We start from the raw sequence: 12,937 nt of genomic DNA, 5'->3' as shown, positions 1-12,937 counted from the left end.
CATGTAAATTAATGTTTCTATATATGTACGTGAATGAATAATTGTGTGTGTGTGCGCATGTGTCTGTGTATATGTGAACGAGAGAGTGTGTGTGTCTGTATCTTTATGTGCGTGCATATGTGAATGAATGATTGTATGTGTCTGATTGTATGTGTCTGTCTGTATGTGTGTGTGTGTGTGTGTGTGAGAGAGAGACAATCGCACACCTTCTGTGTTCCTTGGAGAAACTGCACAATTTCACTTGGAACAAAGGCAATTTTTATATATTTCTTAAGAAATAGTACAGCCTTAATTGCAGAGTAAATCCAATAAAGTGTAATAAAATAGCATTGTGGACAGCAGGTTAACCCAATGATATTTCCTGGGAAACAAAGTTGTTTTCCACACATTATCTCTTCCCACCTGCATTTGAAGGTTAGCTGGGATGGTTAGTAATGTCCTATCTAGCTTTAGTTAATTCCATACTGTGAAGGGTCCATTGATCTGCTTTATCTTTGATACAGTTAGCTCAGCAAGGCAGGAATGCCGCCTTTAGCAGGGTGAGAGGGCATTTTAAACGCAGTGTTAATTTGCAGCCTGAAGCCATTTTGTTATGTTACTTTGCGTTGAGAAGTGTCTGGTTATGGTGAATAAAACTATGCGTAAAATGGTTGCTCCTGGTAACAGCCTAAATCCAAGTTTCGGTACCTCATCTCTCCCCTTTGGTCATTCCATTGTGTGATAGGCGACCCTGGTAAGCCTTGCCTTCATTCAAATAAGTCACGCTGCAAAACAGAAGAAGGGGAAAACGTTATCCTTCACAAACAATTTGTTTCTCCAGAGTCACAGCTGAATATCTGGCAGGGATGAAGTGGTCTGTTACTTCAGCAAAAGACTCTCTGACCCCTTTTCCCCTCCCGAATCTCAACAAAGGAGTATGGAACGCTTCTAAAGTGTTTACTGGACATAATATTTCTTTTAGATATTACTTATGTCCACCTGCCAGTTACTTATGGATTTCCTCCAATAAATGGAATGACCAAAGCACAACGGAAATCAAACTGGCACACAGCACCTGGACAGGGTAAAGACCATTGAGACTTGTTCTGTAAATGGATTGTCCGGTCTCGTTGCTGTAGTTGACCACAGCAGCAGTCATTATTGGTAACCTTCCACGCACCAAAGGAACCAGTCTCTTGGCACACAAGGACACCTTCTTGGCATAGATGGTACACAGTCCCTGGTTGCTCAGGATCGCACGGTTAGACGGTCCCTCCTCGTGCACCAGTGCTGGTGATGGCAAGTCCGCATAGCAGGGTAAGCTCGATCTTGATCCTAGTGGTCATTTCTGAAGCAAGAGTATCTAAAACAGAAGGAGAATTAATATTCAGAACAGACAGCTGTATCTTAGTGGTCTGGTTCTGGTTCCTCTTTCATTTCCCAACGTCTCCCCCCTTTGAAGGGGCTCGTGTGATGACCTTACAACGATGGAGGTGGGGACCCTGGCAGCTGATTCTTAGCAGCAGTCGGGCTAGTGAGGAGGACTTGGAAGGGTCCCTCCCATCGAAGTCGGAGGCTGCGGCATGTCCAATTCTTGGTGAGGGTAAAGGAGCTTGGCTCAATAGTGGGAACACCGTTGAGAAAGGGGAGGTTTTAGTCAGCAGCACGGACTCGGGAGTGAAGTCCTCGTAAAATTTTAGTTAAGGAGTGGACCCAGGAGGACATGTCTTCAGCCATGTGGTGAAAGTGAACAGGGGTGGTGGTGTCATCCCAAGGGGTGTGAAGGGCTCGGCCATAGACTATTTTGGCAGGAGATAACCGGGTTTTACCAGCAGGAGTGCAGTGTAGGTGAAACTGGTAGACTTCACCAGTTTCCTCATTTTCCCTCCCCCCCACCTTACCTCAGTTCCAACCTTCCAGCTCAGCACTGTCCCCATGACCTGTCCTACCTCCCTTCCCACTCCGCTCCACCTGCGCCCTCCTCTCTTGCCTATCACCTCTATCCCCACCCCCATTTGCCTATTGTACTCCTGGCTACCTTCTCACCAGCCCCACCCCCCCATTTATCTCTCCACCCTGGAGGCTCCCTGCCTCTATTCCTGATGAAGGGCTTTTGCCCGAAACATCGATTTTCCTGCTCCTCGGACGCTGCCTGACCTGCTGTGCTTTTCCAGCACCACTCTGATCTAGCCTCTGGTTTCCTGCATCTGCAGTCCTCACTTTTGCCTGGGTGAAACAGTACCAGAGGCAATAGCTTAACCCAGGAAAGGCCTGTCTCCAAAGTCAATTTGGCGAGTTCAGTTTTCAGGGTCTGGTTACAGCGCTCCACAAGACCTGTAGCCTGTGGGCGATAAGCACAATGGAGTGGCGGCAGATGCTGAAGTTGGAGCATAATTCGTCATTAATGTCACCAATAAAATGAGGACCATTGTGAGAAGACAGACAGAGGGGAATACCAATACCAATACTTAAGTAGGATAATCTTAAGCAGGAGCTTGAGAAATAGAGTAAGCTTTAACCCATTTAGAAAAAAACATAATCAATAACTAAAACATGTAGCTTTGGCACTTTTGTAACTCAATGAAGTCCATTTGAAGGGTTTGAAAGGGCCCTTCAGGGAGGAGGCTCTGTCCCACAGGGCAAGGAACACCCTTACCCAGGCTGTGTTCTTGGCATCTATCACAGACTCGTTGGGACATCGGCTGCAGGTGGGGAGGCCACCAAGTGGTTAGAAGTGGGTCAGACATCGAGCGAGCACCACAGTGTGCAGCAGTGTGGAGACAATCAGCTACCCATAGAGCAAGAACATCAGACCTACAGCTGGAGTGGCCCATGGTTTAGTAACAGGACTACAATAACAGCCGGTTTTAGACCACAACTGCCTTTCAGAGGCGTCCCTCTGTAAGAGGACAACATTAGATTTAGATTTAGATTCCCTACAGTGTGGAAACAGGCCCTTCGGCCCAACAAGTCCACACCGACCCTCTGAAGAGCAACCCACCCAGACCCATTCCCCTACATTTACCCCTTCACCTAACACTACGGGTAATTTAGCATGGTCAACCCACCCTAACCTGCACATCTTTTGGATTGTGGGAGGAAACCGGAGCACCCGGAGGAAACCCGCACAGACACGGGGGAAAATGGGCAAACTCCACATAGACAGTTGCCCGAGGCTGGAGTCGAACCCGGGTCTCTGGCGCTGTGAGGCAGCAGTGCTAACCACTGTGCCACCGTGCCGCCCATCTTGAATGACTCGGAGATGCTGGTGTTGGACTGGGGTGTACAAAGTTAAAAATCCCACAACACCAGGTTATAGTCCAACAGGTTTAATTGGAAGCACTAGCTTTCGGAGCACTGCTCCTTCGTCTTACAACTGTGTCCTCCACAACCACCTGACGAAGGAGCAGTGCTCCGAAAGCTAGTGCTTCCAAATAAACCTGTTGGACTATAACCTGGTGTTGTGGGATTTTGAACATCGTGAATGGTTGGTATTAGTTTATCTGAGGTAAACCCACTTTTGTCAGAGCTTTCAGTCTGAGTCATCATTTTAGGCACAATCTTAAGGCTTGTTTTGCCAATATCAACAGGGGATTGGCCAGTAGTATGGACAGTACATTTGATAACAGAAACCTGTTTTGGGAGCAGGAGTGAGGTCAAACGGGTCTGAGACAAGCTGACGGTGAGAAATGGGAGTACCATTAGATTAGACTGGATTACAGTGTGGAAACAGGCCCTTCGGCCCAACAAGTCCACACCGACCCGCCGAAGTGCAACCCACCCATACCCCTACATTTACCCCTTACCTAACACTACGGGCAATTTAGCACGGCCAATTCACCTAACAGATGATGTCAAAGATCCTCTGTTACTCCAGAGTTGTCTGAGATCATGCACAACCCCAAAAGCATATTGGGTGTCGGTGTAAATGTTAGTACGGAGCCCTGTCCCGAGAATTCAAGCACGGATGAGGGCAAAAAAGCTCAGCTTGCTGGGCAGAGAAAGGGGTCTCAAAGGCAGCGGATTCCAGGATTCCACAGTCATCAACTATCACATACCCTCTACAGTCAGTGAAAGAATTCCCACCAGTGAACATATTGATATCAGGGACTGAGAGAGGGGCATCGGAAAGATCAGGACCACCTTGGGCGTCCTCACTAATGAGGAGAAAACAATCATGTTTGGGAGCGGATAAGGGTGAAGGAGGATGTGCACGGAAATCGGCAGGGTTAGTGGCGGTGCGGTACTTAAAGGCCAGTCCAGGATGGTTCAGGAGATAAATCTCATCACGGTTTCGGCGAGCTGCACTGAAATGTTGACTTTGCAAATTCCCAGGAGGACAGCTACGGAATGAGAACAGGAGATAGCAACGTCCTGTTGCAGTTTGAGATTCTCTGCAGATTGTAAACGAAGATAAATAGCTAAATATCACACAACACCAGGTTAGAGTCCAACAGGTTTAATTGGAAGCACTAGCTTTCGGAGCGACGCTCCTTCGTCAGGTGGTTGTGGTGTACACGATTGTAAGTCACTGAATTTATAGCAAAAGCTATACAGTGTGATGTAACTGAAATTATACACTGAAAATGACCTTAATTATTTGTTAAGTCTCTCATCTGGAAAATGACCTTAATTATTTGTTAAGTCTCTCATCTGTTAGGATGACCATAATAGTTTCACTTCTTTCATATGGAAATCACAAAACTATTTTAAAAGTTACATTCTCAGGTTAACTGTAACAATTGGTGTCAGCCAGATACAATGTTGAAGGTGTTAGCCCCCCGTGTTCCCTGTCTGTGCCATCACGTTTAGACTGATCTAATCTAAAAAGTGAGTTAACAGAGTCTTACGTGGATTCATGCAGGTTTTTGAGCAAAGTACAATGTAACTCTGCAAGTACAAATTCACCCCACAGATGTATATGTGTATGTGTGCACGTGGGTCTTTGTGTGTGTGTGTCTGGGGTGGGCGGTTGAGAGTGTATATGTATGTGTGTGAGTGTAAAGTGTCTACGTTTGTGAGAGGATGCATGTGGGAGTGTGTGTCTGTAGAAGTGTGTGTGAGTGTCTGTCTATGTGTCTGTGTATACATGTGTCTGTGTGTATATATGTATAGGAGTGCCTGTGTGTGTGTAGGAGTGTCTGTGTATGTGTGTGTGTGTGTAGGAGTGTCTGTGTGTGTGTGTGTAGTGCAATGGTGGTCACCTGTAATGTGACATGAACCCAAGGTCCCAGTTGAGGCCCTCCCTATGGGTACGGAACCGAGCTATCAGCCTCTGCTCGGCCACTTTTCGCTTTTCGAAGGGTACCTTTCGTTGTTCAGTACTTCCCAGGAGCTGAAAAACTAGACCATGATCTTCGTGACCTGCAACACATCATCAATGAGGATGAGCACCTCGCCAAGACCTTCCCCACACCTCCACTACTCGCCTTTAAACAACCGCCAAACCTCAAACAGATTGTTGTTTGTAGCAAGCTGCCCGGCTCTCAGGACATCTCCATACAACCCTGTTACGGTAGGCGCTGCAAGGCGTATCAGAATGTGGACATAGATACCACCATTACACATGGGGACACCTCCCACCTTGTACATGGCAGGTACTCATGTGACTCAGCCAACGTTCACACACACACACATGCGCGCACACACACACAGGCACTCCTATACACAGACACGCACACAGACATTCACACACTCCTACAGAGACACACACTCCCACACGCATCCTTTCACAGACTTAAACACTCTACACTCACACACACACATATACACTCTCTCACACTCACAACCCCTCACCCCAGGCACACCTACGTGCAACACATACACATATACGTTTGTGGGGTGAATTTGTACTTGCAGAGTTACGTTGTACTTTGCTCAAAACCTGCATGAATCCATGTAAGACTCTGTTAACTCAATTTTTAGGTTAGAATCAATCTAAACATGATGGCGCAGACAGGGAACACAGGGGGCCAACACCTTCAACATCTTACCATCTTATCTGGGCTGACACCAATCGTTACAGTCAACCTGAGAATGTAACTTTTAAAAAAAGTTTTGCAATTTACACATGAAAGAAGTCAAACTAACATGGTCATTCTAACAGATGAGAGACTCAACAAACAACCAAGGTATGTTTCAATGTATAATTTCAGTTCCATCACATTGTAAACTTTTGCTATAAATTCTGTGACTTACAACTGTGTACTCCACAACCACCTGATGAAGGAGCAGCGCTCTGAAAGCTAGTGCTTCCAATTAAACCTATCGAGTATAACCCCTGGTGGTGTGTGATGTTTAACTTTGTACGCCCCAGTACAACACCGGCATCTCCGAATCAAGATAAATAGCAGTTAAGGTGTGGGTGCAAGGAGGATGGCCTAAAGCAACAGGGTCAAGCTTCATAGAAAAATAGGTGACTGAGCAAAGTCGATCTCCAGGTGAGTGAGTACTGAAGAGGCACAGTCATCCAGGATGGTATAGTACTTGTCATAAAGTGCTCTTCCCAAAGCTAAAACTTGTGACAAGGCTTGCTTGAGCTCTTCGGAGGTTTACTTTGCCTCTGAGGAGAGGGTGAAGGTACCCTTCGTGGGGGGAAAATGGAGCCAACATCTTAATGAAGAGAGCTGCAGAGGGGATCAATTGTCTGCAGAGGTTGACCATGCCCAGCCATCGGCACACTTGTCTTACGGTGGTTAGGACTGGGAAGTTGACAATAGGGGTGATGCGGCAAGGAGCATGAGTCAGCAGATAGGATGAGGCCTAGGAACTTGACCTGATGTAGTGCAATGGAAACCTTCTGTGGAGAGACTACATATCCCAAGTGCTTCAGGAGGAGGACAACATCAGAGCGGTTGGATTCTCCATCCACACTGGCGACGAGGTGGTCGTCGATATATTGCATCAGTGTAGACCCACTTGTAAGGGTTAGTTGTTTCTGCAGGGTTGGTTAGAAAAGGGTTGGAGAGTGACTGAAGCCTTGAGGTATAGTTGAGTCCATGTCAGCTGTTGTCCAAGGTAAAGGCGAGTAGGTACTGGCTATTTTCATGAAGAGGAAAGGAGAACAGGGCACTTGGAGGTCAACAATGGCGAAAAATTTAGCATCTGATGGTATGGAGGACAAAAATGAGCTGGGTTTGGGACCAGGGCATGAAGAGGTTGGACAATGGCATTGAGAGCTTAGGTGTTGAGCCAACCTATATTGGTTTGGCTTGCCAGGCTTTGGGACAGCCATAATTGGAGTGTAACAAGACAAGTGATAAGAGACTCGAATGCCTTGATGGAGAATTATTACAGCAGTAAGGCTTGGCATTGCCTGTTGTTTCAGTGGGTATTGGCGATTGGATGGCAGAATAACATTTGGTTTTAGGGCAACTTGAATGGGTTCACAATCAGTGAGTCCAACGTGGGATGATGTTTCGGCCCAGGGTTGACTAAATCAGGGATGTCCCGACTCTCATGGTGTTGGATTGTGGCATTGCAGGAGGTAGGAGTTGGGCAGTCGAGGATGGTCATATCTTCTTAAAATCTTTGCAGCTGATAGCAGTGTGGGTCAGCCCTGGTGACTACACGGTGGACCATAGTCCCCAGGTCCTTAGCATGATGGGGTGGGTTAACCTTCCGAGTGATGTGAGGGGCTGAAGGGTCCCCTTGTTTCCACAGGTGAGGAGGTATTTCAACAGAATCTGCTTCACCTTCTGGACGGGTGACCCGAGCTAAAATCTGCACAGTCCATTCAGTCCCAATCAAGTCCGCAAAGACGTCTACAAGAAATTTGTCTTGGCCTGTCCAATCATAAGCAAGGGTGATGTGACCTCCAAGCACTTGAGGGTCAAGGTCAAGTGACCACCATTGAGATTTAGTGGACACATACAGTTGGCGTTCAACTGAGTCAGAGTCAAGTTGGACACCATCAGGGGAGCAGGCAAGTTTAACTTGAAAGCAGGGTCCCGTCCCATTAGATTGCAGGATAATGTAGTTGTAATCACAAAACGATGGTCTTGGTCTGTTTAGAGATTGGCAAATTCAAGTTTCGCAGAAGATATTGAGGACCCTGTGTCGATCAGGAAGGGGGTACCATCTGCTGTTAACTTTAAGTAAGACTGTGGGTTCCTGCTTGGAAGACACAGACCGTAGGGGAAAATTATTTAGTCAACAGGAAGAGGGATTATTTTGTGAAAAACTGGTGATTTGTCCTCTGCCTCTTGCTTGTGGTGGAGGATGACTATCATCGGAAGGTTTCCTCATATAAGCTTCCTTGATTCCTCTTTGCTGCCCCTCTAGGGCAATAAGAGGCCCAATGGAGGGGACTGTCGCAAGTAAAGCAGTTTCGTGTCGGGCAGTCACAGGCCTAGTGATATAGGCTTTTACAAATAAAACAGGTGGGAGGCAGACTCTAAGAGGAAGCCCCTCGGCCATACCCATGACTGTGGTTTCGAATGGGTGCAGGGCCGTTACTATGACACATGGGATGTTGTTGAGATAGCTCCTCCTGGACTACAAATCCTGATTTTACACAGATTGGTGGTCTGTCTTCGCTCTGCTGTTTCCATAAGGCCTTAATAGAACAATGGAGTTGGTTAGGGGTGGCTTCAACCCATACCAGGTGTTTTGTTTTGACGGCTGTGACTACAGAGGGCGGCAGGCAGTTTAACAGCGTAGAATTAGATTACTTACAGTGTGGAAACAGGCCCTTCGGCCCAACAAGTCCACACCGACCCGCCGAAGCGCAACCCACCCGTACCCCCACATTTACCCCTTACCTAACACTACGGGCAATTTAGTATGGCCAATTCACCTGACCTGCACATCTTTGTGACTGTGGGAGGAAACCGGAGCACCCGGAGGAAACCCACGCAAACACGGGGAGAACATGCAAACTCCACACAGTCAGTCGCCTGAGGCGGGAATTGAACCCGGGTCTCTGGCGCTGTGAGGCAACAGTGCTAACCACTGTGCCACCGTGCCGCCCACTGAGCATTATACTGAGCATTAATAGCATTCCAAACTCGATTGCTGGAATAACATTCTCTAAAGCACTCAAGGGAGTCTTCAGCAGACTCCTAAGTTTTGGGGGTGAGGATGTGAGTAAAGTCAATAGGTTTTGCTAGTATGTCAGCAGCAAGGGTAACATCTTGTCGTTGCTGATCTTGGGCAACAGCATTAGGGAAGGCAGTAAACTCACTGTGACCAATACATTCAGTAAAGCGGGCATGTTCAGAGTGGGTAAGGATTTGTTGACGAAGGGCCCAAAAGATCCTGGGCATTGCCATCACAAACTTTAATTGTGGTGCTTAGGCAATCAATGAACTGCTGATACGGTGGTCCGGTGCTTTACTAAAGATCGGACAGAATTTCATGTGGTTTCCAGGGACAGTAAATACAGATAGCAGAGTTTTGACTGGGATGGCAAGCCCGTGGGTTCAGTAGTTCTCTCATCGGGAACATGCCTAATGCAGGTACTTTGTCTCCCGAGTACTCAGAAGAGGAACTCAAAGGGGTTTCTAATCGCTGAACAAGTTGAAAGAATTGGTGCTGTTTCAATTTCTGCTGACTACAAGCGTTACAAGCAACAGGGTCAGTAAACCGGGGAGCGGGGTGGTGGGACAGGGATGGCCACAGCAGCAGCATACGTCTTTGGTCGGAGCTGCAGCTGCCGAGTTAACAGTAACCTGGGGGGAATGGGGAGAAGGAGCAACGTTTGTGGGGGGGGGTTAGAACTGGGCGGGAGAACACAAGGGTAGGCTGCAGGAATTTGAGCACCAGGTGGAACAACAGTTTGATATGCCGGAGGCTGAACAGCCTGTGGAGGAGGGGGTAGTGCAGGGGGCACTTGGAGCCCTGAATGTGCAGATCCGACAGAGTAACCCGGGGGTGCGTTCGGACGCACTTGCAAGTCAGGCAGGGATGGCAGGGATTAGGTAGGAACATTCACCTAAATCCAGACTTTCATCCTCTCCCGCGCTTAAACCAAAGCCAACCATTGGACTGGACAGTTCTGTTTGCTAACCAGGCCACGAGTGACTTTTCCTTTCGTTTCTGTTGCTGTTTAACTTGGGCACATTCACTTTTTTGATGAGCTCAATAGATTTCATGGCACCATCAGTAGTTAATTTGATTCCCAATTTAGTGGCGGTTTGAGCACAAAACTGATTCTTTGTGACTTTCGTCACAAAATTGCCGCCACAGTCTAATTCGTTCCTTCATTTTTGGAGCCAGTTTCCGCTGCCAAATCAATTGCCGGGCCGATTTAACCAATTGAATACGTTTCGAGTCACCTAGGGGGCCACTGCTCACCATCTAACGTTTTGTTTAAGCTGCCAGAAAGTTTCCGAAAAGCTTCGGACTTTCCCGGAAACTTCTTACTGACAGTGAAGACGGATCTTCCATCTTGTCTATGTGATTCCCCAATCCTCAAACAGACTTCCTTCCACATAGTGCCGACTCAAAACCTTCACCCGTTGGCGCACAACGGTTTACCGACTTCCGCAAGACTTTCCAAAACCCTCAAGACTTCCGTTATAAAATATCGCCATACTTTCGTATTTCACAGAGCAGTTTAGGTATTAATTTAGATAGCGCCGATCTGATTGAATCAGAGTTTCACGACTCTGAGAAAGTCCCAAATCCTTTCTTTCTCTCTCTCTTTTTTTGAAGGGTGCTGCACCCTATTGGGATCCGTTTCTCAATCCTGTCCTCAGATCCCCGATCTGAGGTAGAGCCTTTTCGACTTTTCTCTCACTTCTTCCCCCTTTTTATTTATAGGGTCCCCTTGACCCTATCCTTGCCAAGACCCTTAGTCGGGCTGGACTAGGACAATAGACAGAGAGGGGTCAGGTCAACCACTGCTTGAATGAGAGGAAAACCAAACGGATATGAAATACTCACGTCTGGTTGGCCGATTCCTCAACACTCAATAGCAGAGGGCTCAAGGCTCTCACACCACTGTCCACAATCCGTCCGTACCGAATCCGAGTCACGGCACCATATGAAGATCTCAAACCCCGGGAGGGGCCTCTCGGTCCCGCAATTGGTCAAATAATCAACAGGAATGCAGTCTGCTACAGCAAGATTTCGCAGTTTATTACGATGCCAGGCATAGGTTTGTCCAGCAGCACAGAGGTTAAAACCTTCTGTGTTCCTTGGAGAAACTGCACAATTTCACTTGGAACAAAGGCAATTTTTATATGTTTCTTAAGAAATTGCCTTAATTGCAGAGTAAATCCAATAAAGTGTAATAAAATAACTTCGTGGACAGCAGGTTAACCCAATGATATTTCCTGGGAAACAAAGTTGTTTTCCACACATTATCTCTTCCCACCTGCATTTGAAGGTTAGCTGGGATGGTTAGTTAATCGAGCTTTAGTTAATTCCATACTGTGAAGGGCCCATTGATCTGCTTTATCTTTGATACAGTCCCCTTCCAATTTAGGTGCAATCCGTCCTTCTTGTACAGGTCACTTCTACCCCAAAAGAGATTCCAATGATCCAAAAATGTGAATCCTTCTCCCATACACCAGCTCCTCAGCCATGCATTCATCTGCTCTATCCTCCTATTTTTACCCTCATCAGCTCTTGGCACTGGGAGTAATTCAGATATTACTACCCTTGAGGACCTCCTTTTTAAATTCCTGCCTACTCTCTGTAATCTCCCGTCAGAGTCTCAACCTTTTCCCTTCTAATGTCATTGGTTCCAATGTGGACATTGACCTCCTGCTGGCCCCTCTCCCCCTGTGAGAACATTCTGCACCCTCTCTGAGACATCCTTGATCCTGGCACCAGGGAAACAACACACCATTCTGCTTTTTCTCTGCTGGCCACAGAAACGTCTGTCTGTACCTCGGACTACAGAATCCCCTAACACAATTGAACTCTTGGAACCCGACGTATCCCTCATTGCATTAGAGTCAGTCTCAATAACAGAAACTTGGCTGTTTGTGCTACGTTCCCCTGAGAATCCATCACCCCCTACATTTTCCAAAGCAGCATATCTGTTTGAAATGGGGATAGCCACAAAAGACTCCTGCACTAGGTGCCTACCTCTCTTACCTTTCCTGGAGTTAACCCATCTATGTGACTATAACTGCGACTTTACCCCCTTCCTATAACTGCCATCAATCACATACCATTGCTGTTGCAAATTCCTCATTGCCTCTAATTGTATCTCCAACCGATCCATTCAATCTGATAGGATTCACATCCAACAGCATTTATTGCAGATATAATCCACAGTAACCTGTAAACTCTCCTTAAACTCCCACATCTGACAAAAAGCATATATCACTGTACTAAAGGCCATTTTTGCTCCTTCACAATCTACAGACCCAGAAAATAACACCGTCTTATTCCTCTACAAAACACTGCTCCAAGTTAAATTAATAGTTATGGCTTATATCTTTAGTTTAATCAAGAGACATATCTCAAAAAACATATGATCAAGAAAGAACCAACTCTACTCACTACTGCAGACTTTCTGTAGGTCACACTTAAAGCTATTCACTTATCTGTTTCTGTGCTGTGACTTCACCCAAACAGTTCCTCCAAGATTAGTTGTGAATTTCACTGTTTGTTCATTTTCCCAGATGCACTCCGATGTGCAGTGATACATGAATTCAAACAGCAAACGCAGGTTCTCTCTCTCTCTCTCTCTCCTGCACTGTCCACACCATGTGCTTCCTTTGTCTGTACCTCTCCTTTTTTTAAAACTGCTGTTGTTTTGACTTTTTTTCCCAAAGTTCCAAAACAATGCAACAGCATCTAAAACAGGAATTACTGCTCCCACAATTCGAAGAAATCACCTCCAACACCTAAAATACCTCAAAAATGGAGGAGCTGTTACAGACAGACATTTTTCCTGCCCTCCATCTTGAATTACACAGAATCCTTGTGTGCGATTGTGAATTTCTGACTCTGTGTGTGTGTGTCTTTGAGAATGAGTGCTTTTGATTTTGTGTGTGTT

General features: G+C 46.5%; 1 long non-coding RNA gene across 1 annotated transcript; it reads right to left on the bottom strand.

The window, feature by feature from the left end:
• Nucleotides 1-6: 6 nt before the first annotated feature.
• On the bottom strand, nt 7-11,116 carry LOC122546599. The gene is made up of 3 exons (XR_006310773.1): nt 10,867-11,116; nt 1,055-1,342; nt 7-764 (listed from the first exon to the last, which is right to left on the bottom strand). It is a non-coding gene; the product is annotated as an uncharacterized LOC122546599 (long non-coding RNA).
• Between the last annotated feature and the right edge of the window lie 1,821 nt (nt 11,117-12,937).

The sequence above is a fragment of the Chiloscyllium plagiosum genome, unplaced genomic scaffold, assembly GCF_004010195.1.
Source record: "Chiloscyllium plagiosum isolate BGI_BamShark_2017 unplaced genomic scaffold, ASM401019v2 scaf_83177, whole genome shotgun sequence".
NCBI classification, from domain to species: Eukaryota; Metazoa; Chordata; class Chondrichthyes; order Orectolobiformes; family Hemiscylliidae; genus Chiloscyllium; species Chiloscyllium plagiosum.
This window is presented reverse-complemented; position numbering and strand designations above follow the sequence as displayed.